Raw genomic sequence first — 24918 nt, 5'->3', positions numbered from 1 at the left:
GTAATTAAGGGTTAACAGTTGCGAAACATCCATGTGCTGTTCAAACCCAAACCTAACCTAATGAAAGTTCTAAAATTAAGTATAGTTTTAGATCTTTCATTAGGTCAAGTCCAAAATACAAACTATGCCAACTCATCTCTCATGGGAAAATAAGCGGAAGAATAAGTACAGACAGATATCACATTTCACATATGCTCCAAAGTTTATCTGCATTTCGATATTACACTATGTTTTAAAATATGATAGCTATCCTAAACGATATTACTATGGACTTCTAATACAAGAATGCTGAGCAAAGTATATTCAAACAGAATTATGGTTAATACAGATATTGAAGGAAAAAATGGTTGAGTATGACTGGTTTACAGCGAATTGCACAAGAAAATCGTAAAATACTAGATAACCACAATAAACATCATAAACAAGTTAGAATCGCATGTTTTTATTTGTTGACTCAATTTTTATTCACTTTTCGTGTATTTTTTTCTTATACATCATATATTTACATTGTAACATATCAAATAAAACACTAATACAAATATTTGTTCAGTTTTACAAACAATATTACCCGTTTATTCGATGATGATTTTAGGTATACTATATGCTGTAATACAAATGATTAAATTAACGTATTCTTAAAAAGAACATCTTGGTCTGCCTCATACACCATTATGTATTACTTTTTGTTTACATACTTTATGAATCCATAGATATTCAGATCATTGTATACCATTTAGAGTAACGTTTTGTTTACAACCATATAGATTTTTAAGAATTGCTGAAATCTTGGAAAATTGTTGAAATCATAATTCGACAATGTGTGGCGCGTTGGTCTGTTTTATAAAGTAAAGTTATAACTCAGGTCACAACTATTTAAAGTTTTGGAGTAAAAAATAAATAAAAGTCATGAATACATGAACCTAAATGATCAATTCAAAACGCTTTAACTCTATGCTACTTTACGTGTCTGTTTCACTTTTAAGGACACGTTTATTAAATTTTCTTTCGCAGCAAATGCAACATTGATTCCAGAATAATAATAATTTCCATATTTTATTGTAATATATAATAGTTATCAATTATACTAATTTTATTAGTATTTTATACTAATTTGAAACCGTTAATTTCATATTTCAGTTTGAACTTTCTACTCTACCCATCGGTAAGAGAAAATTGTAATTTATAAATTGTAGCTTTAGCAATTGCTATAATAGAACCCAGCACATCAGCCATGTGTCAATTTTTATTTTTCCCGGGACAAGAATATGAATACATCGACAACATTCTAACCTCAGGTTTGAGCATTTTGGTTATGTGTTCAAGCAAACGTGACCAATTTCATTCACCCCTTGATCCGGCATAGGTTCGTGCCACAAATAACAGTATGTCCATCCTTACTGCTAGAGGTCAAACGTTATTGTATTTTGGGAGTAATATATTATATTTTTTTGTGTCTCAAGATCATTTTTAACGCACTATTACCTTCAGCTTATCATTGACACTGTTTAAAGGACGTCTCAAACCGTCTTCATTTGCTATTGATAAACTTCCAGATTGAAATTTAGAAAACCATCGTTGACTGGTTCAAAAATGTATATATTGTTTAAAAACAATTTAGTAAAAGCAGTCGAGAGTTGGTTTTTTTTTCGCCTTTGTGCGTCGGTTGACACGAAGCTACGCCTTGGAGACATGCAGTAAAATACACGAATAAGGAAATAATATAAACATGTCGTGTAAAAACACGTGGTTCTAAATGTACGGTGAGGTTTATTGTAGTAATAAAGTGCCTTGCGAATTGATTCGCTCGAGAAGTAGCGTGCATGAAGATCATGGCCACACAGGATAGCGTCGGTTGACAGGAAGCTACGCGGGGTAGCCAACCAGCCAGCCAGCCGGTGGCGGGTCTGCGATGGAGAGGAGGCCGTGGGGTGTTTGACGAGGGGAGGGGGTCGGCGCGCGCGTCAGTCCGGCCGACTCGTCCGACGGGCGCGAGCGTGCCGTTAGTGCACGCCATTGCGCCGGCGTGTCGCGCTATCGCCGTTCGCCGTTCGCCGTACGCCATACGCCGCTCTGGCCATAACCTATACCCGCGCGCGTGTGATCCGCGACCGGCCGCCATCTTGAGCAGTGCGCTCGCCGCCAAACACAACACGACGAATGATCGCTCTTTGTGTGCGTCGGCTCGCCGCTGCGCATGTGTGTCTCTTGGTCGCCTCTTCTTCTTCTTCCGCCACAGCCAACACCGACACCGACACCGCCTCTCCTCGATTGTGATGTGTGCTTAATTATTGTTGTTCTCCAAATGTGATTTCTATATGTATATATAAAAATATCAGTGTTTGATTGTGTGAATATATATCCGAAACCGGCGACTCTTCGCCGCAGTGCATCACAGACGGACACCACAGTTCTACATTCGCCGGAAAAGGTATAATGAACCCCCACTATTAATTAACGTTTAAAAAACTAACGTCTTTCCCTGGCGGGCGTTCGACGCATTAAAAAACAATCAAACAAAACCGTCGCTAAGGTGTCGCACTGCATTTGAATGAAAATTATTTTTTTACATAACGTAAACATTGCGACGATCCGCACGCGCGTTGTCATAGCGACGGGCGCGCGCATCTGACTGGACTGTATCCGTCTCTCTCGCACTCGCGTGTTTTGCGCGAGAGAACAGCGCACTGATTGATGCTCGTTTATTTGTTTATTTACGTAATTCAAAGTCGCGTTAATTATCCTATTACAGTGTACATGTGTTTATTTGTAATCGTTTTAACCGCGGATTATATGTATACAGGGTGTTTCTTTCGGATATTCAATTCGCTCTGGAGATAATATTATTGTTTTTATTGTGCATCAATTTTTTGTCTTATAAAAATTGTGAGATTTGTTTATGGTTAGTGCAAAACAAAAATTTTAAAGTTAAAATGCAAGTCGGGTGGTAATTACAGCCAATTGTTGATTCTGCTACATTTGGTAGCAATGTTTTGATGCAAAATCTAGATATATCTACGTTACAAAGTAGCATGATCTGCAACTCTTAAAACAAGATTCACCCTTCGCATTAGTCATCAGAAAGTTGAAACAAAGCATTTTGCAATAAGAATTTTTGTTGTAGTGATTTTAAAATGCATAATTAGCCTTCAAATGCCAACAATTAAAGAACACTCATTTTCATACCAGAAAATATTATAAAAATATCTCGTGAAACCACTCTAATCCACTTATCTCGTGTATCGGTGACTACGATAAAAACAATCTTAAATTTAAATACATACATTCTCCAATGAAATGTACTCAAAATATCACTTAATTTATTGTTTCGCTTAAGTTGTAAACGGTTTTAAGTTGTAAACTTCAAACGTTTTATTTTTTATCAAATTGCAGCTAAAAACAAACTGTAAACACGAAAATGGTTATAAACCAGTAACATGTATAGTATATATAATTAGTATATTTATTTATATTATTAAAATAAACTCATTTAAAAAAATAATGATGGTCAAATTGCTGGTTGTGGAGTACCGCAGGGGTCCTATTTGGGCCGTTGCCTTATTTATAAATTTTTAAAATAAATATTATTTTTTTGAATCGTGATTCTCTCTGGAGCTGCAGAAGTTTACAGCATGGGAAAACTTTGATATAACAATGGTTATATTACGATTGAGCTATTTGATATGTTGTTGTTCTATGGCTTTGCATTTTTTACGTCAATACTTCTTGGTTTGCTAGTATTTGAGCAAACCTCAATAATGATATTTATTTAAATTCATTAATTCAGTTCTGCCTTAAATCGTTCTCCTTTGTTCTATATCAATAATGGTAATATATTTCAAACTATTAAATCTAATGAAGTTTGTATGTATAAAGGTGAATTAATTTTAGATGGACTTAACAATTGGACAAAATATACTTAAAAGTATATGGCTCTAATGACTGCACTAGACGCTTTTAAAATATATAGCAATTTAAAAAATAGAGATGAATTTGTATGATTGTTATAAATCCTGTGCACACTATTACCGTATAAATGTAAACAAAAATGGGAATATATGAAGTTGCAGTGTATTTTAATTTATCTGTAGGTGAATTATGCGTATGTAATATTACATTTGAGGCACTCCATGCTGTATTATATTTTCACTACCCACCAATTGAACATAAAAAGTTATATTTATATAACATATCATTTTCAACATTAACTATCTACTAGGTATTTTTGGTATAGTTATGCATAAACTTAAGTTATATTCTGTATATATATATATATAATTAAAATCTTTATTTAACCCTGCAGTAATGCAACGTGCGAATGTCATATTCATCATGTACGAGAATATATTTTACTTTGATATACGATAATCGCTTTATGTGAAATTACAGTATCGAAAAGAGAGGAACATAAATTCAACAAAGAATCGAGCGAATATAATTTTGAGTATAAAAAAGGTCAGAGTTGATTGGTTAAGGCAGTGGTCGGCAAACTTATTGGCCGAAGAGCCAAATATGTACATTACAATGATTCAAATTAGGTCTGAGAGCCAAATCTGTTTTTTAATTTAGTAAACCTTTATTATAATTTTAGACCTTTATTAAATTACGGATACACTGAATAAAACTTGATTTCACACTTAATAAAGATTTATTCGTTGATAAACAATAATATGAAAGTAAGGTATCCATAAATTTAAATCATGACAATGACTGACAAACACTTAATGCGAGCAATGTCGTTGCATCTCTTTGGAAAGTTTCAGTAAGTCAGGTTTATATGTTGTTTGCTTGAAAAGGATTGTTCGCATGAATATGTAGAACCAAAAAGGGAAAGAACTGCAAACGCAAGTTTTTTCAGCTGATCGTAAGAGTCAGGAATACTATTCCAGACGTTGAAAATGATCATGTCTTCATTCTCTAGGTCTTTCAAAGCAGACCACTTGTGTTGTGAACTAAGATCACATTCGTTCTTCTCCAATATTTCCAAATCAATACAAAGACGATAAAATTTGGAGCTCCATATTTCCTTGTTTTTTAAATCCTGCAATTGTATTTCAAAGTTACAATGTCAATGCCAAAAGGAGAAAATTTCAACTCAGGCATTATAGCATTAAGAAGATTTTTGACCAATACTAAGGTCGCTTTGCTGTTTTTAAACTCCTGAAATCTGCTGAGAAATGCTTCCCTCATATTTAAAATTGCTGTTTTGAAATGGTGTTTGTCAAAAGGGAATTATTTTCTTGGCGATGCTTTAACAGGCTCGGAAAGTGAAACAATGTTTCCCTTTCAAAATCTTAAGCAAAAAGGAATAATTTGTTTTCGAATGAAATGGCTTCTTCTAACATCGAAAAAATTGTTTCCTTTCCCTTGTAGTTTACGGTTAAGCTGATTTAGATGAGACGTAACGTCTACCATAAAATGAAAGTTTTGGATCCACTGATTATCTGTAAGTTCTGGATAGTGAACACCCTTCTCAAGGAGAAATGCTTCAATTTCTGGCAATAGGGAAGCGAAACGTTTTAAAACGTTCCCTCTTGATAACCATCGAACCTTGTTATGAAGCAGAAGATCAGTGTACTCACTCTCCATTTTAACTAAAAATTCTTTGAATTGACGATGATTAAGAGCTTTAGCTACAATTGAGTTGATGATTGTGATCACTAATCCCATAACTTCACTAATTTCTTTCGGAAATGTCTGCGCACAAAGTGCTTCTTGGTGAATAATGCAATGATAAACCAATATCTCGAGATTATTTTTTTCTTTCAAAATAGCAACAAACCCTTTTCTGACGCCAGTCATACTTTTGGCCATAAATTCTGTAGCCGCCAAACACGCAGATTGACAGCTGACATACTACTACGCTGCGCTGCGCCCCTACTGGACGAAACAGGTACTACGTCAACGCTCACGCACACATTCAACGTTGCATGGAAAGGACACTTAACCAGAATTAGCGCCCGAGCCCGTGGATATTTGTGCCAGAGCCGCACTCAAGGAGCCAAAGAGCCGCATGCGGCTCCGGAGCCGCACTTTGCCGACCCCTGGGTTAAGGCAATTATGAACAAGAATGAATGTCAGCGTCGGAGTATATGTTTTGTTATAAAAAAAGTTTGTAGATGTAAATACTATATTATAATAACTATACTTTGGCGTAGCTGATTCATTGCGGTGATTTTCTCAATGATCTGTTTGTCAGACAATCAGGGATTCCATTCTCGATTAGTTTGTAATTAAACTTATTTTCTCACATGAATTAAAATAATATGGAGCGTTTAAAAGTCATAACTGTGTTTTATGTCGGATCGTTTTTGTTTTTAACCGTTCTTGCGTTAAAAATATATAGCCGCTTATCGGATCTTTTATCGGTGTTTTGCTCTGAACTGGCAATTTTACAGATTACGAGCGCGTTTATCAAAAGAATCGCAGATTTGTTCCGCGGCGGCAAATGTCTAATTCTTTTTTCCAGTCTCATCTCGGCCTTAATTATGGGAATTGCTTTTTTTGTCTTACTCTAACGCTGCTGTTACATGGGAACTTTTGTCGCTATTTTTTATTTTCATTTTCTCGGCTAAGTGAATGAGTTTTCGCGTACGGGTATTGTTCTGCGCCGCGACTATTAGTCGCAACAAAAGAAACGTTAAACAGTTCTTATTTTATTGATCGTTTCGACACCAGTTTTTTCCTAATCGCCGCGGCCTATCGAAGCCGAGCAATAAAAATACTTATTTTTTTTGTTGGCCGTCGTTAGCCTTTGATCAAATTTATGGATGTTGAATCGAATTAGGTACGTTCGACGGTTTCTAAATACTCTGGCGCGGCGGTAGACTGGTATTTTTTCCAGTGCGTTGAAAATCCATGAATTTTGTACTTGAACATATAGGGGTCGACAAATTGTGATACAGATTTTTAAAAATTTAATTGCGATTATTTTTTTGACTTAAATTACCCATCACTCTGATACTGACACACCAAGTAATCATAAAAGAAAAAAATACAACTTTATTATTTCAGATAGAAATGTGGGGGCCTATTTATTATCGCCAAAAAATTGACGGCACACTGGTAACACTGACGTGACGGCGGCAGGTGCAGCACATTTTTTTGGTGGACCTTGACGGAAGACAACGGCCGGTGTTGCCTTGTTCACCGTTTATTCGTACATATGTATCTACTTGAATAATATGCTAACTATATACTTTCAATAAAAAATACTGCAGACGCTCAATCTGTGTGAATTTCCACCCGTCTGTCCGCCAAAGAGTCAACTTCTTAATTTAAATAAATAAACAAATATATACGCTCTTGAAATATAAAAAGTTTGCCGACCCTGCTTTAACAGATAAGCTATAATATCAGTTTGCGAAGGTGTATCGTATAAGCCAGCTCGTTACGCTCAGTTTACCTGCACTCGAATTCCTTACCTGTGTAGGTGGTGAGATCGTTAACAATAGGCAAGGTCGATTTTTATGGATTCTCGGATACGTTACATCCAACGCGTGTATTCGGTTTAGAATTATCGGTTTTGACGCGACATTCTTTGAATATGTTCGCTTTGTTTGTGAATAGATTTCCAATAATGTATGGTTATATACCTTTTATGTATTATTTAAGCGGCACTTGCGGCTTCCCTTTAACGTAATAAAACAGTATTGGTGTATTGATGATAATAAAGTGGCCCACGTGGTATTCAGGTTAAGCGCGAGAACCGGGAGCCACGCTATGCGCATGGCGTGGCGCGCTATGCGCTAATATTTGCACACGCAGAAGGTTGTCGACCACTGGATGCCGCTATGCCATTGTTCGCGCTTATTCGCGCATTTGTGCACCGCGTGTTTCGCATCTCACACCACACTAAACTAGACATTACGACCGCTCGTTGAATTCTATTCGTTGTCAGTCAGTGTCGCATTACAATCTCGTTTAGAAATTCATTGGCGGCCGGTGGCGATTTGTCCACTGCCAAAAGCGGATGTGCGCATACCAAATGTTTTGCGGAGAATCGTGACTGAAAAAGTTGAAATGAAAAGCCGGGTCGACCGTTTCCGAATGCATATTCAATAATGACACTGGCCAACTAGGATTTTGATGACTGATTTGGACGAAGTATAACATACATATTCAAAGTCTCTATGGTGACCATGGTGTATTACGTCAAGTTTTGATGTTACAGTCAAATTATTGTCTGTATGAATCCCATACATTAACACTTTGACTGCCATACGATGCGCCGGTCGTCGTAATATGACTTAGTTCATACAACTAAAAATTATCATGGCCCTATATTTATTTGTATTGTATGTTAATAAAGTTGTAGGTAACATATTTACTAGTTTATATTATATTAAAAACGATCACAAATGTATAAAGATAAACATCAGTTAAAACATAATTAAAAATGCTTCTTAGTATGTTTTCTTCTTCGTCAGTTTCTTTTTACAGGAACCAGCAGTAATCTGGCATCATACTAGCATTCCATTTCCCTTAAAAAATGAACCTTTGTGAAACATAATAAACATTTTTTTTGCAAACTTAAGTGACATGGCATTCATTTTGGGGTTAGTTAGAAGTTTTGCTAACGCTTCTGAAGTTTATAAAGGTCGGAATAGCGTAAGGTCTAGACTAGTAACTCAGAAACCAGAAAGTCGCGGTAACAAACTCGAATTTTTATTTGTTAATAAATGCGCTATTTATGAAAATATCATGAATTATATTGATTATAAATTATAATACACATCATAATTTATAATTAATTATATAAATGTCACAGATTCTCAGACTTTCAGTGTAGTGGTTAATACTTAATTGAAGGTATTCATTATACCTGATTGACCTAGCCCGTTTTAACACACTTATATATTTTAAAACGGAAGATTTTAGGAAAAAATAATACGATGCGATATTTCTATACTGTGTACGATTACCACGTCAGATTTGAATTTTAACCTTTTGATTGCTGAGCCTTTTAAGATCAATATTTAGATATCAATGCATGTTTTGTTAAATGTTATTTGCATCTAAAGCGAAAAGCTTAAAATTTAATGTTAAGAGTTTGATTGTCCTTTCTTTCACAGTAGAGCAATTTGTGGCAGCATTGTTGCAAAAAAAACTGCAAGAGTAATTTATTTATACTGTATTATTAAATAATTAATAAAAACAGATGTTTCCAATTTTCAGACATTAATTAGATCTGATCTTTTGCTAAAATCGTTTATTGGTCAGATTTACGTGACGTAGTTGGTTTATTTTGTTTCAGTTATATGATAAACTGCAATGCAATTTTACTCGCATTTAAATGATTCAGATATTTATTAACCGAACACGAAATTTTGTGTGTCTTAGAACTGAGGTTGATTTATTTGAATATGCCTTTGAGTAGGTATAAACTGCGACTGTTCTTGGAAATTGTCCTGACGGGAGTGCTTGTTTCGCATAACAAATATTCGAAATTTAATATTGGGATTCTTTTTTATTAAACGAATCAAGTGTATATATCAAGGTTGATCTCAGACTATTAACACAAAGGTTGCGGGTTCGAGTTCCGGGAGTAGACTCGAATTTTATTTGTAAAAAATCGCCGAATTTTTATTTATAAATAATATATTATATACCAGACTTATTTGTAGATATTCATTATGTTGGTACAGTTGGTACAGATTTACGCCGTTGTAACGCATTGGGCTTGCTCTTGCCAGGTCTTTTTTTTCCGTTGTTTTCAACGGAGGAAGTAGTGGCTTGACATTTTTGATTTTTTAGGATCAGATATTTTTGTAAAAATATTGCCTCTAAACTAGATAGTTCAAAGACATCTTATAAATATGTAACTGTAAATGTTTATTGCAGTATTTTGGAAAATAGTTTATGTAAAAAAATATGTTATTGCCAAACCTTAACGATTATTTAACAACGTAAATAAAAACAAATACAATAATGTAACGTTCACACTGCACTCATATTATCATTATAGTTTTTTTAATGTTCATAATATAAAAATGTATATTTGTAGTTATTAATCTTTTTATATAAATAAAGCTGTTTTATTCAATTTGATGTTAGCAATCGATTTTCTAATACAAAAAATATATAGTCAAATTATTTAGCCATAAAAAATCAAGTAAGATACACAAACACGTTATCTCCGCCTCGAAAGCCACCAACCGCAAAAAGTCCGATTCTTCGCATTATAAATACCTTTTTACGATGTCCAAGGCCGCTTCGAGGTTTTGCCATAAAAAAAGAATGATAAAAATGTCGCTTTACACGAAACCATTCGTCACCGTGTTTAAATTCTAACGCTCAAACTGTACTTGTGAATAGATTTGGTTAATTTAACATACAATTGATAATTATTGCCATTGTAATAAATTATATTTGCAATTATTTTTTTATCAGTCCTGGTTGTTAGTTGGGGTTATCTGGTCAGCCAAACGTTAACCATTAATAGCATATTTTGTATGTTTTTTTTATACCATCCTGATAATAGCCTTTCCGGCCAATCATTCAACGCTGACAAGAATACTGTGCTCTGATATTACAATATCCAATTTTGTAACGCTACATATGTTTGCATTATCCAACCGCTTTCGATAAGTGGAAAGTTGTGTTTTTTTTCAGATAAGATATCACGAATTGGCACTGAAACAGTTAATGCGCGCGTGTTATCTTTTTGTGTGTTAATTTCATTATTTTCATAGAAATATATTTTTTGTGTGAAACTAATGACCGCGTGTGTGATATGATAATGAGGTAATGGATTGATGTACGGGGGCGATTCAAATGGCACATAAATCCGTGTATATATTATATATATATATACATATTTCCGGACAAAAATTATGCTTCTTATCTGTTATTGCTATATAATTTATTTAGGGTATACCCTGTACCCATTGCAGATGTTGGGACCACTACCTGAAAAAAATACCCAAGAATGCATTGACAAAAGAACGAATGTTTCGGTCTATCCTTGTAAATAGTATTTGGTTAATTGCTCACTTTTGTAATTTACACTAATGGTTCTGAACATATTTTTAATCGCACGAAATTTATTGTCGTTTTTTTATTACTTTGACATATGAAACACTAAATATATTTTTGTATGTACATTACATTTACTTACATATCTTGGATATATTTGTCCATTGTATGAAATTTTTCGAAGCAATCTTCCATATGAAGATTTAATTTTAAATGAGGTTTTTTAACATCTCCTTTGTTTTTCTTTCACAATATTTTTTCGCCGTCGCCGTCGCAGTGGGAACACTCTTTACCAAGCGTTTTATTGACACAATTCTATTGCTTTTGACGTTGATTTTTTACTTCTGAAAAGTGATAATTGTTTTTGCGTCATCCTATTGACCAAAATTCGATTTAAACATACTTTGACCAACACTCTTATAAAAAAAGTTCGTAGTTCTGAGAGAAATATTTTAGACCTAATAAAAGTTCTAAAACTATAATTCATTTTTGAACTTTCATTAGGTTAGGTTTGAGTTTGAACAAAAAATGGACGTTACGCAACTGTCAAATAGAGTTTCATAGACATTTTAGAGCAGCATATAATTTCACTAGCGCCTGTCAGTTATATTATGTTTTCGCTAGTAGAAATATATATATACTGGTGAAAATGTATTTGAACTTCACTAGTAAAAATATAACTTCACTGAAAAATTAATTATTCACATGCGATGTATAACACTTATACATAATGATAGGTACGTAAATGTATACTACGTATGGAGAGTTGAAATCCTGTAATTTTACTAGCACCTGATAGATAAATTGTATTTTCTCTCGTAAAAATATATATCTACTGGTGAAAATATATTCCCAAATAATTTCACTGAAATGTCATATTTAAAAAAATATTTTCGGGATAGATTGGGGGATAACTTGCGAATTTTTGGTTTAGAATCATTCCCGACATTTCAGATTTTTTACGGGGGGGGGGGGGGGGGCAAAAGTTAAAAGTAGTTTAGTTATTTTTTTAATATTTCGATTTCACTAAGATTCATAGTATTTCATTAAATGACGTGCATTTTTGTGGCCAAATCCAAGGGGAACGATATCTTTAAATTTGTGTTTTTTTTTAGAAAAAGGTTCGAAAACTAAAGTTGGATCATTCTTTATATATGATATCCTTCAGTAACAACGTATCGCAAAAATCTATCGTACAACTGAAGTACTACTCTTGATTAAAATAAAACATTTAACGTATTTGATCCTCGCGACGTTATAGACATGTAGTAGAGTACAAAATAATAAATACATGACAATTGATTCATCAACATCAACTTAGCCATTAGGAATTTAATGCTCATAAAATATATTGTCTTAATATTGATTTGTATCAAATACATTATTTTAATTAATTTAAAATATATATGAACGTATTTGTAAAAACAAACCTTTTTAGATTGAGAACCATGGATAACAATTTACACGTCTAGGTTTTGAGCGGTTGCCACAGACTGGTCAAAAAATTGTTTCCAAAATCCATCGATGGATTAACGGATTTTATTACAATTCCAGGTAAAATGGTTAGGAATCACTAAATCTTTTTACCGTAATATATTGATAAAAGTATCTCTGAGTAACTAATGAAATAAAATTCTTGAAATTTTATCATCAAGTCATTTAAAATGGCTTAAAAAATAGAAAATATATTAGGCATGACATAAGTTTTTGGACTGTAATGGTAAAACCATTTTGGGCACGAAATATATACCTTTGGACTTCTAAATATTAATACGTTTCCTTCAGATGAATAGGAGAGTTCCACAGGTTCATGCAGTTTCGGAATTTCGCACTCTACTTGATTGATAGATATGAAGTCGGACAGCTGTCTTTATGTTGCTATAATGACGTTAAGTAGTAACTTGCTGTGATTAGGATTTCTATCACAATTTGATGTCTTTCATTTGATTCACCTGTGTATGAACAAGTTACACCATTAAAGTTAATTGAAAAGATCTCCTGTACTTGCAGCGTTTAAACTTTAATCACTATGCCACTTTATAAGCAATAAAATATGGTGTAAACGAGTATGCAAATCCACTCTCGGTAATTGATATGGGATGCTTTGACCAGCATAAATTTATATTTTAAGTTTGCGCGTAGACTTGAACTCAAACTTGTACTTGGTAATTCCCTATGCAATTAAAAGAGTCATTTTTTACTCGACACAAGTATATATATAATGTATGATTTGCCGATACAAATGGTGAAATAATGAAGGTGTCATCGGCAAAACCCAAATCGGCCCTTCGCCGCCCACCATTTTCCGTACGCCGGTCGTCGTTTCGTCATAAATTGTTTCGTTAACCCTTTCGCCTCTGCGAGTGCGTGTATTTTATCGCCGTCTCTTGATCTTATAGGTCGCATATCTGCCTCAACCCCGGGGACGCCCCGTTTCGACATCAAAAGAGAGATTTTTAGGGACGCGTTTCCAGGGTCCTCTCTTTTGGGAATCTGTTTCGTGCTATCGCCGCCTCCTTTCTTCGCAGATTTAATTTGAATATAAAGGTCCTGTTTGCCCTATTGATGTAATCATATTTCGCCATTTTTACACGCATTAAGACGATTGCGATATTTTGATTATTACACGTTGGTTACAATTATGAGAGTTACAGTAAATGTGTGATCACGATCAGAAAATCAGCAAAATAATCATTTTTCTAAAAAATATTATTATCAACGAATTCCAATTGAATCATTGTTTTAGTTATATAGCACATTCATCTATGAAATTCCCTGTAACGCCTTCCGTGTCATTTATTCGCATTCTAAGATAATTCTTACGTGCATATATCAATATAAACACCCTATTCTAGTGTTTTATGATGCGCACGTAATCCGACCAAAGAACGAAAAGTTAAAAGTGTACTTTGATCCCCCTTCCTATTCCCTTGTTTCTCCGGCGAAAATCCCTTTTGCATTATGTCTTTTTGACATGCACCACCTCACATATACTACTTATATTATTTCCATTTTCAAAGGAAAGTGTCTGCATTCCTTTTACGTTTATTTCGCTTTTATTCCAATCCCCAGCTTCGCACCCTTAGGAATTCGCGGGGCGCTTTAGATTAATCGCGCGTCTGTTCGTTATATTCCTGTGCACTTTGAACACATTCAATGCGTTTTTGTGAATTTTCATTCAAGGTTTTTTGAAATATGAAACGAGACTCGTGAGTCCTGTTTGGTAGTTCACTTTCTATGCAGATTTTATTAAAAGCATAACAATAATGTGTATTTCTCTCTTATGCTACATCCGATTTTGTCATAAACGTCTAAATTAATGTCTCAAAAGAGTACTTCACATTCTAGAATGCCACTATAATTTAAATCGGTTTTTTATTGGCTGATGATTTAAACATATTTAAATTGGTTGCGAGAATGTTATTCAATAAGTGTTCTGTTGTAACATCTTCGAAGAAATTTTCTCTAAATATTTTAATTGTAATTTATTTTAACCCTTCATAAGGATGAAAGTGAAATAATTGCATAGGTGGTCTAGACACATAAGATATGATGAATTGTGTTTATATGGATGATTTTTTTTTATTGTATTTAATTTGTAATTATTTGTGTACATACTTCTCTTAAAAATATAAAAATAAAAATTTTAACTGAATTATAAAATACAGTAATTGAAATTCATGAGTCTGTCTAGTCTATTTTACACAATAATTAATAAAATGTATAAAATACATAAATAAATAAATTAGCATTTCTCACTAGTTTCACGAACAACGATATATCGTTGTTTAGCATCTAAAGGATTAATGGGATTAATTGAAACAGCTCTCAAATAGCAGATGAGGATGTTTGCGAGCCAATTGCATCGCTTCTTGGAAAAAGTCTAAAATATGCTTTATTGACTCGCTGAAGTTTTTTTTAGGTGTTTGCCCTGGAACACGCTCATGCGTTGCGATTTAGTCTTTCGGCTAATCTTTGAAAATCATATTATCATATTAAATTTTATATTATAAAATTATATGTTCAGAATACTGAACACTATTTCTGATTGGCCTGTCGAGTATCACTCTGAATTTTAAACGCCAAATTTAATTCGTATTGTTCAGCACAATTTTACGTTTTGCGGTTTGTGTGTTTAACACAAACACACACAGTATACCGGTCTCATTCGAGAAAACGCCATATTTTCCGGCTAATATCAATAAAACGTGACTCGAATCTTTATGGGCGCTGGTGGCGCCCGAGCAGGACGAACCCGCCTCCCGGTCCTGGCGAGGGAGCGAGAACCAGCTCACATACATTCATATATATATATACGAGCTATGTTTAGCTGCCGGCTTTACTGCTCCGGGCGACGCTCAAAGGAATCCTCTATTATACGAGCGAATGGCGCTCAGAGATATCAAACGGGTCCTGCCATTCAATCGGCGACCATTGTCGACCTTTGTCACTGTGGCGTGGTGCTGGCTGTGTTAAAAAAGACCAATTACCCGTGGACCCGTGATTCATGCGCTTGGAGTTATTCCGGTTAAGTGGATTAACTCCGGGCGGGCACCCGGAGTTTTGTTTGCCCGTTGGACGACCCTCTCCCTCCCCGGCTCAATCTCCGAACATTCAGACTCCCACATGGCGATCTCTCAAATTAAGCGTGAATTAATAAACGTTTAGGAATTTGACGCATCAAATATTTGAACTGGAATGTGTTGAAGTGTTTCTTGGCATCAAATTGTAAAACAAATAGTCCTTTTTAGTGTTTGATATACAAACATTTTATCGGCTTAGTTGTAACAATCTTTATAAATAGTACAGTAGCACAACTAGGAGAATCGGGCTCTCAACTGCACTCCTATCCATTGAAGTTCCAACAAGTCTGTTAATTTGTATTAATAAAATGACGCGTAGTGAAAATTTTTACATACACTTATCCCTTCATTTACGCGGTTAAGATTTTTTTAATATTTCAAATCAAATATATTTGGTTTCATACGTGTAGCGCGGCGATGTACAAACGGACTTACTCCCATTTCTTGCACTTAACCTACATCTGGAACTTCTGCCTCTGCCCATGCAGTGTATTGAGATGCTTTTTGGAGTGCACGCGTGTTGCTGAAGACTTCACTCTTTTACTTTATAAGTTAACGAAACGTTAAAAAGTACGCGTGAATACTATTCGATCGTTTATTACAAATTACGTTCTATGCCTCGATTTACGCGATATTTCCTGGAACGTATCTACCGCGTAAGTCGAGGGATGAGTATATATTTCTTTAATGAAACGATTTTTTTTGGATGCAGGGCTCTATGAATAAGCTTACTGCCAATTAAAAAGTCAATTGCCTGTAAAATATTATTTAATTAATCATTAATTACCTTCTTCATTGTTAAACTTTTTGAATTTCATAAAAAATGCTTAATTTATTATTTTACATACTTTTTGCCCAGGGACATCATTTCAGCTTTGTATGGGGTGAAGCAAACCCGGTTTATAAATTTTTATTTAAAATTACAGCCCCTCTCCATGTTAAAAATCATCCCATGTTTTTTTATTGCTTAGGTTCTATACCTCAATGATGCTACATTTAAAAAATGCACTTCTGACAAAAAAATCAGTAAAATCAAAAATGACAGATAATTCTATGATTTAAATTTTTCAATGAAAATTCTTCTTTTTTCGATGTGTGTTGCTTACATAAAATAATGACACGCAGTGAATACATCTCTTGTTCTCTTGATTATTCCATCTGTGTATACTTTATTTTTAATCAAAACTTAACAACAGAGTTGTCAAATTTTCTTAAGAAGTTTTTTTAAATAACAAATCAAATTGTTTTCATCTACAACTTGAATTAGCAAATATACGCTTAAGAACAGCAATATGATTTATTTAAAAATCTAATGTGGTAAGTGAATCACCTGATTCAATCCCATATTTTAATTATTGACTACATATATATAATTTTATTTTAAAATGTAATTATTCGTTTTAAACAGCTATAATAATGTACTTTTAGTTCCACTAATTTTCACTTAGATAAGGGGCTTATACACAGATAAAATCTTGAATATACAACAAACTTATTATTGTTGTTTATTGCACGTTACTTCACCTTATCAACTATGTAATATTTTTTTTAATGAACGGTGACAAATTAATAGAATAGGTTAATATAAGTTGCCTGAAGTGTTTTCGTTTTACGTATAATAAATGGTGTATTAATTATTATTAAGCATGGGTGGTCCTAAAGTCAAATAGTTTTAAAAAAGACAGGATATTATCAATGTATGTCTCAGTTTCTGAAAAAAATGCATTCCTCATTTTTTTAATATGGCAAAGAACCACGTGCTTTCGAGTGTAGACAGATCATTTTTGGCAACGTTGTTGGCAGTGTTATTTTTTCTTAAAAATCAACAAACACATGCGACACATCATGAAAACAAACAGTTTATTATGTATGTATCTGTTTCATTAGCACATTAAGCCTTTAATAGTATAATATATTACGGTGTTTAAATACATATTTATTAACGCTTTGACGGAATATTTTACGAGCCTGCGAGGCCAAAGGCAAGTCACGGTTTTGTTTGCTGTCTATGAATCGTGAAAATTAATTTAATTTGTAAAATACACAAACCCGTCAATTATCACGTTAAGACATTTTGAGATAAGATCTCGTAAATAACAAAGCGGGCACGATTATTGCAAAGCAATTATAAAGAGAGTGTGAAGTCAGGCGGTTGACGGAATTACTCAAGACATCTACACCAGAAGCTCGCTCTTGCCGTAGGGCGATGAGATTTAAATACACGCGTATCATTATTTAATTAATTTTATGCAAATACTTTTTTCCTGAAAGGTTAGTGGAAAACGTCGTCCTCTTTGCAGCCGCCACTATTTGTTATGTAAACATGTGTTTCGAAAACAGCTTTGTGTTTGTCAAATAAATCTATGGAAATGTTTGAAATATTAATTAGCGGATGACCGCGTCACACCAGTGTGCCGGTACAATTTTTCATTGTGACACATCGCAGGCATAGATGGCACTTGTGACAACAGTGTATGTACATTAAGAATTCATGTGGTTTTTACCGTATTGAAGGGGTGAGCCTCTTTGTTTTTAACCATCTGTGGCGTCACACGCAAGTTAGTTTATATTATATTAATGATCAGAATCAATGGATTAGTTTCGAGAAGCTTATGATTGATGGTCTGATTGCAGAAAGAGAATTGATAATGCGGTTGGCGTACGATTTGTGTGGAATAATTCATGAAAGCGTGATTAAACTGGGTTAAATATGCAAAGCCTTGTTTTCTGCTAAATCCACAAACAGTAATTGAACGAAAGGTTAGAAATAATTGTAAGTAATATAGAATAACCATTCATAATATGTTCAGTGAACTATTCACAGCCCTAATTTTATGCGCTTGCGGATGCAGTTGTTAATGTTTTAGCTGCGCAATATTCTTATATATTTCTATTCCTTAATCAAACACACTATATGTATGCATCCTCCGTAAGCAGTTATATTTTTCTCGACTCTCCCTCATTCTCTCGTTAAACGGCAGATGAGCTATATAATAAAATGTTACGAGTCGTATTGTTTCTCAATCGGTTTTTAACCTCGCAATTTCAACGCTGTCAAACTTTGCGCAAATGTCCGCTTAACTTCGTCACTTGGAAATAACCGGGGGGCGAATATTTTTTAATGGGTAAAAAATAACGTTAATCCGCCGACCGCAAAGTGTTATTTTTACGGTACACTTTTACGTAACGTTAATGCTTCTCGTCGCCGCATTGTGAAACGTAAATGTTTTGTCGAGCGAAGCCTTTGAACGTACACGTATATAATTTTTTCTTTCTTTGCAAAAAGCAACCATTAAAAAAGTATTTTACGTTCACGTCCGATTCACGAATGCAACAGTTAAAATTGTATGCACATTCTTAATCGTTATGAAATGATAAACATATACACATACTAACCAGCACCATACACCATTATATAAGTCGGTGACTATACCTGAAAGACCTAATTTATAACGTGACTTGGAGATCGGAATTAGTGAGTATCATATAATTATAATTCTGATCGATCAGATTAGGGTTTCTTTGATTTTCCTTTACTTGCGGATGAATAATAATAATTAAAATAAAATTTAACTTTTATTGATTGTGAGATGGAATAACAGTTTATAATCGTTATAATATATGCCATTGATTTACAGAATTTGATTTCAGTCTAGTGTCTCACTATTATTATTTTTATTACTGCTAGTGTTCACTCCGTTGTAACGCATTGGGCTATTAGCCATTTCATAAATAAACGTATATTATTAAAATTAACAAAGCTTAATTTTTTGAACAACTTAATCAGTGATAACGGATGGCTTTCCACAAGAGAAAATCTGATACGTTACGCGGACCATATTGGAAACGAGTCATGTGATTGTGTTGCCGATCGAGTAAAATATATATTTTTACTCGTATTGTGATTTATTTAGATTTCAATCAAAAGAAGCGGAGTCATTGCGACCAATTACAAATCTGAAATCTGGTAATGAACAAACAACCTGTTTATTATGAAATCTAATATTTTGATAAATTGCATATTTTATCAATAAAAAATTATACATATACATGTTTGACAGATTAATGGTCGAAAAATTTGGCTAACGATCCGTAATCGATAGCATTGTAAGCGTCCGCTTTGAACATTGACGCGCGACTGTTACGATTGGAATGGGACTTTGGCAACCCGATGCAAATGGCGCATTATTCTTTTTTTGTCGCTCAGCGTCTAATTAATTTATAATAAAAGTGAATAATAGTGCGATATTTAATATGGCAACGGCCGTAACTCGACTTTTATCGACCATCGCCGTCGCAAAGGGGAGTATTTTTTTATTTTTGTGTGTATGATATATATAAAATTGTACACGCTCAATTAAACGGGCGCGTGTATTTCATCGTGTTTTTAACGTTAATGGAAGTCGACAAATAAGTTAGACATCTGCGGGAGCCGGCTGTTGGATTAATTATACCGAGTTTAATATGCTCTTACATGGGTACGTTCAACCGTCTACCTGGCGATGATGGCAATTAACTCACCCGTGAAACGGGTACTCCAGGTCAGACGTCAGATTTCACATCGTCGCCTTTTGGCGACTTACCTTTTTTTTGCTCAGCTTTTGTCTGGCGTCACCTTGACAGATAATAGCAGGAAGATCTGTTTCAGAAATGTTATTAAAGAAAGTTCTTCCTTTATCACTATTTAACAAACACTCGATTATAGGAACTCGGTTAAACATAGGTCATAAAAAATAGTATAACTTAAAATTAGGACATAATTAAAAAATCAAGTTCATTGTTTTTTAATTATGTTTATATTCAAAATTGACTAAACAAAGTATATCGCTAACGAGAAATGCAGTATGTAAATATAAAAATCTTTACTCAAGTGTAAAAATATTTAGAATTAAAATTAAATTAATTATTCTACTACTCAGCGTCCGAGTATTTATTGAATGGGGCGCGAACAGGTACACTAAAAACGGACCATAGGGTATGTACTAGATTTTTTCAGCCATCGGTGCAGAGTAACGAATCCGACGCGCGGTTACAATTTAAAATATCTGTCGGAACATCTCTACCGAGCAAGCGCCCCTCCCCCACCCCTCGCAAGCAGGCAGGTGGGCAGGGAGGCCCATTAGCGCTAATGCCATGTTTCAATGGCTCGTTTGTGCGCCGGCTCTCTCGACGATGAATAATTACGCTATCGAAACAAATAAATGCTGTTTACCTTTCGCGAGGTGACGGCCCTCTCTCTTTTTTTCTCCTCTCGGCGATCGATTTTAAATAAACGCAACGCCTCCGGAACGCGGTCAACTTTTGTTTACTAATTCGCGTCGCCGAATCGCCTTTGTATTGTTTTCGAAACCGCAAAAAATCATTGTTGCTCAATTTGCACGATTATGAAACGTATTTTTAGGTTAGGAATTCGTTTTGAATCGGTTCGAGTGACAGATGGTTCCTCCGCCATTTTGATTTTGGTCCAAAGCAAAAATAATCGCTCAATTAACACGTATTGTTAATTTGATTTAAATATATGTTTTAGTCAAAGCAATGATTTTAATGAGCATAAATATCAAAATATTACTGTCATTCATTTGACGTTGTTCGATGTAAAACTAGGTTGTAAAAATATTACAATGATTAAAAAATACAAATATTGTCTGTATTTTATATCAGTTCATTCCATGCTTACTCCATGTGACTTTTATATGTAGCAAGATAAGAGAAGAAATAATGTTTAATTAAGCAATTATATAATTTATATTATTAGATACAACATTTATGAAATATAAATTCATCACCTTAAAAATATCATGTTTTGAAAGAGAATTGTGTAGAATTTTTTTTAATATAATAATTAAATTTGTAAAATGTGAAAAATAATGCCTTTTTCAAATTGTTTAATTATACACAGTACTTAGCATTAATTTCGTTCGATTTTAGATCTAGATAAAACACTTCACAAACATTTTTTGCCATTCTCCTTCGGGGGTTGTAAGGGGTTTAACATTATTATTCACAACCCATCTCATCACTCGTGACAAAGAGATCCAAGAACGATTCGCATGTAGTCGGCTTTTGTGACAAATCATGCGCCACAAAAAGCTGAGCTATGACACCGTTCAGTTTACGAAGGTGTCGTATAACATTTGATTTATAAGTATTCAACCTTTTGCAATTTACCTTAGTCAATGGCCTAAATCCACTTAGGACCAGAAATGATCATCATCAACTTCGATGGCATTAGGATATTGGCGTTTTTACCACTTTACGGATATTTAAAGTCGGGGTGGTTTTGTTACAAGTAATACAATAAATGTATATTTATTCAAATAAAAATCAGTTAAATAAACTATTACTAAATTCTTTGCCGTTTATATGCTTTGTTACAAACAATGAATTAATTTATCAATTCCCGACGCAATCCGGCGTCATTCGATAATGAAATCTGAAATTGCTATTTGAACAGTAACAAAAAATACTGGCGTCAAATGTATAATATAACATTTTTTTCGATTTTCACGCCGCTCGTTTAATTGAAAATGGAAACCGCAGCGCTCCGAGGGGCGTTCGATAGAAGGGGAGCATTATCTGTCGTTCGCACGTCGCCGATATAATTCCGATGTGACAGATACTGAATTACAATATAATCGCTACGCAATTCGCACACACGCCGGCGAACGGGGGTCCGAAAAAGCAAAAGCTACCCCTTTTACGTTCGCACAAAAAGGTAATCTCATATATCACACGGTAAGGTAAATTCGTCTCACGCGCTCTTATTTCAAATGTTATTTTTAGGCGTATTCAATGATATTTTTATAAATAAGCACTGGCGCTGCTGCGATGCACGCGTCAGCGTATGCTTGATTAAATTGTAGATTTATTCGTTGGCGCTATTTAGCGGAGCTAATTCGAGTACATTTTTAATGACTTATTTTATCGCTTTAAATATTTTGCTAATTGGCGATTTGATAATATATTAGGGCCTTATGCAAAAAACTTAATGAGATATTTGGACATTTGTTTTTATAATTTATAACAAAAATACAGTTTTATGGTGGGGATTATAGTTAAAATGTTAAATAATATATTTTTCAACCACGAGTTCATTTATTGATTTAAACGTAACCAACTTATAAAAGTACATACATACCCGTAAACTGGTATGCAATGTTGGTAGACCCAAAATGATGTAGATAAACTGCTTATGACAACCACTGCGTATGCACTTGCGACCAGCAAGAAAAACTTTTATTTGCCGTTCGCGAATCGTTTTTCCTCATACAGTGTTTGCTGCCAGTGTATTTTGTTCATAATAGTGTCTGTTTCGCAATTTTAACGTGTCGAATATCGGTCATTGTGCATTCAACGAGTCTGCCTTCGGAAGAGCCGTTCATTTAAATCACAAATGTATTTTTAATGAACTATTGGGCAATGCGCCGTGCGGCTTGGGCAATTTATGTATTGTGCATATCTAGCGACGTCCCGAGCCCCGGGATAGAATGCTTTTTGAATACGTAATTTCTCCAAAAAGGGGTAGAGAAAGGGGTTTATGACCCATCCTTTATTCCCCTCTCGACATCGATACGTACCCTACCCTGGCCGCAGGTGGAAGAAGCCAAGGGTTGCCCTTCGTTTCGTTGCTCGATTATGTCTTGTAATTTAAAATTGAACCCGGCAATAAAACCATGGATATCAGAACACATGGCTTGTAAATTAATTACTGAGAAGGGTAATAAAATATGAGCTTTATACGGGTTCTCGGAAAAGCTTTTGAAACGATAGCGCTTCACACCTGGTCTTGAAATGGCCAAGATTTTCGAATTATCCACGGGTGAAACGCTTCATGAAGAATGGTGTTGTTCTGTTCGAATCAAACCTAAATGGATTATGTCTGTATGTTTATCTGAGAGCACACAGCAGAGTAGAACGTCTTGCGGTTTTCGGGACGTTTTCGATGCGTCTTATTTCACGCTGCACCAAACCCCTGTTTAAATATTGATCATTAAAATTGTTAAGTGAATCATGTCGAACGGCAAATAGGGCGGAGCCCGTCGAGGGGTCCATGATCGTATGCAAATTGAGGAAGGCACGGTGCGCTGACCCGTGCCCAAAACTCAACCGCAAGACCGACCGATGTTCAATATCGAAATAAATTGACTATGGGTCGTAATATGGAGGTATACGATGAAAGTTATGGAGTTCCGCAGTCAACGTTTCGCGGAGAATGCGAATAATGGCACTGCAATACAAATTCCTGGACTAGGCAAAACCCTGTTTCTTGACGTTGATTAATATTAAATTTGCTAAACTTGCGGACGGAATTTATTTTTATATATGGCAAAGTTATTGATATTATATATTTTTAATCACATACAATTAATGTAATAATATTGATACGTGACATACTCGTAGCCTAGTCTGCGTCTCGTAAAATCCAATAGTCAAGGTTGACGTTATTTTGAAAGGGACCGCTTCCTCTTTTAAGTCTCAGTCGATGCTCGGTGTACCTCCGCTTAATGCGAGTCCCAAGTCAGAATTATCTGAAGCAAGATCCGGAGCGCAAAATCCTAATAGAAGTGTAGATTTACGCTAACTATGCGCTTATATATCCTTTTCAAAAAAGGCGATGTGCTTTTGCTCTTTCTACTTTTGACGTTTGAAACAATGCGATGATTTTTGGTGGAAACGGGATTTTATTTTTTTTTGTCTTTTACCTTTCTTATAAAAATGATTTTTGCGTAATGGTCGTAATTTAAAGAGCTAAAGATTCGGCAACGCTATTTTGGGACACTGTTTATGATCCCTTTGAAATATGCGTTTACCTAATGCGTCAAAATCTTTGATCGTACGTACGTCGACGTGATGAATACACTTGTTCTGCAAATCGCAAAACGTCTTTTCTCACGCTCGAATGTGTGGTCTCGACACTATATTTATGGATATTTTGTGGGTGATTATTCAACGCTAAAATGTAGTAATCTTACCCGAAAAATAAGCAGATAAAAAATTAAACGGCAATTTATGTCGTGTGGTGTTTATAATCTCAGTTTTCTGTATAAAATTATGTTCTTTGAAGGTTTTTATAGCACTGAGAATCGAACTTACTAATAGATCATGTTCTTAGAAACGGCAAAGTGTTAACAAAATTTGTCGATTCACTTTTTACTATATTTTTTACGATTATTTTTGTCACGCGAAAACGCGGGAACGGTCCGCAATGTGTTATATATACTATGTTCCAAAATTTATAGTAAAAAATCGTAAAAGTGAAAGTAAATCAATCGCATTTACTTTTACATAACTATTGAATTTAATACATTTAAATTGTATTCAAGTATGATTTTTATGAGTAAAAATTTATTGCCATAAAGAT

The 24918-nt window shown here is 34.5% G+C and overlaps 1 protein-coding gene across 4 annotated transcripts in view; it reads left to right on the top strand.

Annotated features, from left to right (window-relative positions):
- The first annotated feature begins 1963 nt into the window (after window positions 1-1963).
- sbb (scribbler) overlaps window positions 1964-24918 on the top strand; it is a 264527-nt gene continuing 241572 nt past the window's right edge. For all 4 annotated transcript variants that reach the window (XM_088195524.1, XM_088195522.1, XM_088195523.1 and 1 more), the window contains exon 1: window positions 1964-2428. The gene's annotated coding sequence lies outside the window, so the exon portion shown is untranslated. The remainder of the gene's footprint in view (window positions 2429-24918) is intronic.

Source organism: Plectrocnemia conspersa, unplaced genomic scaffold (assembly GCF_051122295.1).
Source record: "Plectrocnemia conspersa isolate PC_06_02 unplaced genomic scaffold, ASM5112229v1 ptg000010l, whole genome shotgun sequence".
In the NCBI taxonomy this organism is placed as follows: Eukaryota; Metazoa; Arthropoda; class Insecta; order Trichoptera; family Polycentropodidae; genus Plectrocnemia; species Plectrocnemia conspersa.
This window is presented reverse-complemented; position numbering and strand designations above follow the sequence as displayed.